The 4,900-nt window shown below is 48.1% G+C and overlaps 1 pseudogene; it reads left to right on the top strand.

Moving 5' to 3' along the window:
- The first annotated feature begins 1,780 nt into the window (after positions 1–1,780).
- LOC118635464 lies at positions 1,781–2,293 on the top strand (annotated as a pseudogene).
- The last annotated feature ends 2,607 nt before the right edge of the window (positions 2,294–4,900 follow it).

Raw genomic sequence — 4,900 nt, 5'->3', positions numbered from 1 at the left:
CTCATAAACATCATTTCCCTCTAAATGGGCTCCTGTAGGGAAAAATGAAGGTTGCTCACCACTAGTATAGAGATTTCTAGAAACTACAAGAGGTTCTGATTGGGGAGTAATATTTCTGATTAGCCAAAGGAGGAAATGAGGTGATGTAGGTCAAAGGGTGCAAATTTTCAGTTATAAGAATAAGTTCTGAGGAGCTACTGCACAGCATGGTGACTGTGGATAGCAATACGGTACTCTATACCTGAAAGTTGTTGAGAGTAAACCTTAAACAGTCTCACCACACACACACACACACACACACACACACACACACACACACATTAACTGTGTTAACTATGTGAGGTAAAGGATGTATTAGTTATCTTGATTTTGGTAATCATTATACAATGTATATGTATATTAAATCATTGCATTGTACACTTTGGTTTTTGTTTTTCCTTTATTGATTTTAGAGAGAGAGGAAGGGAGAGGGAGAGAGCGATAGAGACATGGATGAGAGAGAACATCGACTGGCCGCCTCCTGCATGCCCCCCACTGGGGATCGGGCACAACCTGGGCATGTGCCCTGATGGGGAATCGAAACGGCGACCTCTTAGTGCATGGGTCGACGCTCAACCACTGAGCCACACCGGCCGGATGCATCGTACACTTTAAATATATGCAATTATATTTGTCAAGTATTCCTCAGAAAAGTTTAAAAACTGGGAAGAATAACTGAAGAAGGGAAAAACAAGATAAGCAGATGGGAGGCTCCCATGGGCCCTGGCGGAGGCACTAGGATTTCTAAGCACTGGGCTGGCTCCCAAACCTCGTGCTCTGAGGATTTGTTTGGTCAAAATGAGCCAGAATAAGACAAGTCAGGAAAGCATAGTAAAATGTTCATAAAACTGAATTTGTCTCATTTAAAAGACTGTCCTATGACATGATGTACCTTTGGATCTATTAAATATTCAAACATCTATCCTTATACTGGATGGTTCCATTTATGTAAAATGTTCAAACTAGACAAATCCATAGAGACAGGAAGTAAATTAGTGGTTGCCAGGGACTGGGAGAGGGGCAATGGGTAGAGACTGCTAATGGGTACCGGTTCCTTTTTGGGGTAATAAAAATGTTTTGGAACCAGATAACATTGATGGTTCTGCAGCATCGTGAAGGTACTAAATGCTACTGAATTGTGCACTTTGAAAATGGTTAAAACGATGGCTTTGTGTTATGTTTATTCTACCACAATAACAAATATACGGGTGCCTCCCTGCAAGTGGCTACAAGCAGCTCGCGCGCACGCGCACACCCCCCTCTGCCTGGCACACGTGGGCACAGCCTTCTGTACCCCTTGTGTTTGACCCACCCTTTCTGCCACCTATCTAACCCCCAGTGCTGTTGGCTATAGAAATGGTAACCAAACTCTGGGGGTTCTCTCCCTGGGTGCCTCCTGATGTTTGACTGCAAGCTAGCAATAAACTGCTTCTTTTTTTTTAATCCTCACTCGAGGACGTTTTTTCTTTTTTTTTGTTCAGAGAGAGAAAGAAACATCGACGTGAAAGGGCCACATCGAGTGGCTGCCACCCGCACAACCAACCAGGGCCGGGGACAAACTGCAACCGAGGTACGTGCCCTTAGCGGGAACCGAACCCGGGTCTCTCTGGACCGCAGGCCGACGCTCTAACCGCTCAGCCAAACAGGCCAGGGCAATAAACTGCTTCTTTTGCTGTGGAATCTGTCTAGTTCCTTTCTGCCTCTGTATTTAAGGCTCCAGCTACAGATTTTGCTCCTAGTCATGACGAGTTTGCCCCTCAATCCCAAACCTTTCCTCAATGGATTAATTGGGAATCCAGTAATGGTGAAATTTAGGGGAGATTGGAGTACAAAGGCTATTTGGTATCTGTAGATGCCTATATGAACATGCAGCTTGAAAATACAGAATACATAGTTGGAACCTTGTCTGGACACCTGGGTGAGGATTTTTTTTTATCCTCACCTGAGGACATTTTTCATTTTTTTGTCCAGATAGAGTGGGAGGGAGAGAGAGGAAGAGAGAGAGAGAGAGAGAAACATCGACATGAAAGGGACACATCGAGTGGCTGCCACCCGCACGACCCAACCAGGGCCGGGGACAAACTGCAACCGAGGTACATGCCGTTAGCGGGAATCGAACCCGGGTCTCTGTGGACCGCAGGCCGACGCTCTAACCGCTGAGCCAAACTGGCCAGGCCTGGGTGAAGTTTTAATACAGTGTAATAATGTCCTTTATATCAGGGGTGTTAAAGAAGATGGAGAAATGATAGAATAGCATCTTTTGTGGGAAATTTTTTATATATATTTCTAGACAACAAAAATGTGTTTTTTCAACTTGAAAAAAAAAAAGGATACTGCTATAGTCTACCAATGTGGGTTGAAAAGAGTGGATGACAGGAGCACATGCCTAAGCAAGTTGGGAGAGATGTTAATAACAGCCAGGAAACTAACTAATTGCAAAGCCTGCAAAATAGACCGGGGTTAGTTCACGGCAGAATTTTGTGTTCATGAGTTTTGTGTTGGTTTTTTAATATAGTCCTGTTTATTGTGGCAGACTTTGGGTCAAAGCTGTGGCCAGTCTTCTGTATCATGGACTACCTGGTTTGTGACGCTCAACATGTATTACTATCCAGAGTAGCCCCTTAAAGTTTATTTTGGTTAGTTCAGAGGCACAGTGTTCACACAGACTTTTCTGGCTAGCATGGAGTCAAAATGGAGACCAAGCATGAGAGTACAGATAGTCCCTAATATATAAATGTGTCTCCTTCACAAACTGCAAGTTGGTTGTCTGGGACTCTGAATGTATTTTTCTACAGACTCAATGTTGTAAATGGTGGTTAACTTCTAAGCTAACCCACAGAACCTGTTTAACTTGCAATACACCTGAAATATTTCTATTAATATAACATGTAATTTCCACATATGATTATTAGATCTGATCATGATTACTATATGTAATATTTAATATTATATATAATAACGATTTTATGAATAAAAATCATTCTGGGTTCTATCTGGGGAAGTTGCTATTTAACATTTTTAAATTGATTTGAGAGAGAGAGAGAAACACCAATTTGTTGTTCCACTTGTTCATGCATTCATCGGTTGATTTTTAAAAAAAAATTTTTTTTTTATTGATTTTTAGAGAGAGAGGAAGGGAGAGAGAGAGATAGAAACATGGATGAGAGAGAACATCGATTGGCCGCCTCCTGCATGCCCCCCACTGGGGATCGGGCCCACAACCCGGGCATGTGCCCTGACTGGGAATCGAACCAGCAACCCCTTGGTGCAGGGGTCAATGCTCAACCATTGAGCCAAACCGGCTGGGCCATTGGTTGATTCTTGTATGTGCCCTGACCTGGGATGGACCCCCAACCTTGGCACATGGAGACTGAAGGATCTAACCAACTGACCTACCCAGCCAGGGTGGGGAGTTGCTATTTATTTATTTTAATCCTCACCAGAGGATATTTTTCTTCTTTTCAAAAATTTTTTTTTTCTTTATTGATTTCTAGAGAGAGGGGGAAGGAGAGGGAGAGAGAGAGAGAAACATCATGAGAGAGAACATTGGCCGCCTCCTGCACGCCCCCCACTGGGCATTGGGCCCAAAACCTGGGCTTGTGCCACAGGTGGATGCTCTACCGCTGAGCCAAACGGGCCAGGACCAGAGTTGTTTACATTGAGCACTGTCCTAGGTCACAGAGGAATTGGAGACATTGACTTTGCCCACAAATGGCTATCCCAGGGTTTGGCTGTGGGGACTGACAATTGTCATATTCATCAGAGTGATTTTCTCACCTAAATCCTTTGCTTCTGCTTCCTCACCCCACCCCCTTCTTCCCAGAGATGGGAGGGGAGCTCTGGACAGTCTTCTAGAGTCCCCTTCTGTCCCTAAGAGCAGGGGTCAAAGACAGTATCTCGTTGAAGACATTAGCTATTCCCACGGCTCCCTGACTGAAGCCAGCCACCCTCTAAGGAAGCCGCCCGGCACGGTGGGCCCTCCTCGGGAGGTCCATGGCCTGACCTCCCAGTGGGGACCCCATCAGATCCTGCCACTCAGCCCCAGGCAGTGCCACCAACACGGGCTTGACAGGACTGGAGCAGGAGGGCAGCAACTGGGGAGGCCGTGCACCTTGTTCTCCAGCTGGTGCGCCCACCGCGGCGCGTGGTCCCGCCCTCGTCACACACCGGGATCACCTACTGAGCCCTCTCCCCATCCCAGACACCCCAAATCAAGGGCAGGGGTGCCCTGTGTGCTTCAGGAGCCTGAGGGGTAGCCTGGTGGCAGGGAGGGCGCCTCACAGACCTGAGCAGAGGTCACAGCCCCCTGCCCATGGCGGATCGTGGGTAAGGAAGAGGCCCCCACGAACTTCAAAGGGAAAACCTGCGGGCTCCCCGAGGCTCCTGCCGCGTCGCCAGCACCGTTCAAAACCGAGCAGGGCCCTGGCCGGTTTGGCTCAGCGGTTAGAGTGTTGACCTGAGGACCAGAGAGACCCGGGTTCAGTTCCCGCTAAGGGCACGTACCTCGGTTGCAGTTTGTCCCCGGCCCTGGTTGGGTCGTGCGGGTGGCAGCCACTCGATGTGTCCCTTTCTTCTCTCTCTCTTTCTCCCTCCCGCTCTATCAACAAAAAATGGAAAAATGTCCTCGGATGAGGATAAAAAATTAAAAAACCCAGCAGGAACTGCACGAGGCCCCGCCTGCTTTGCCTGTTTCTGCGGGCGTCGCCCATTGGCGTGGAGCGATCGCGCCAGGCACGCACCGTCCCCGGGAGCCAGTCCCGCAGCCAGACGCCGCCGCCTCCTGTCAACCCGGCGGACGCGGCAGCCCCGGCGCGGGGCACGGTGAGGTGTGGCGGTGGCGCCCTCTGGAGGCCGCACGGTT

The sequence above is a fragment of the Molossus molossus genome, unplaced genomic scaffold (genome assembly GCF_014108415.1).
Source record: "Molossus molossus isolate mMolMol1 unplaced genomic scaffold, mMolMol1.p scaffold_m16_p_2, whole genome shotgun sequence".
In the NCBI taxonomy this organism is placed as follows: domain Eukaryota; kingdom Metazoa; phylum Chordata; class Mammalia; order Chiroptera; family Molossidae; genus Molossus; species Molossus molossus.
The sequence above is the reverse complement of the archived record's forward strand: the minus strand, read 5'-3'. Positions and strand labels throughout refer to the sequence as shown.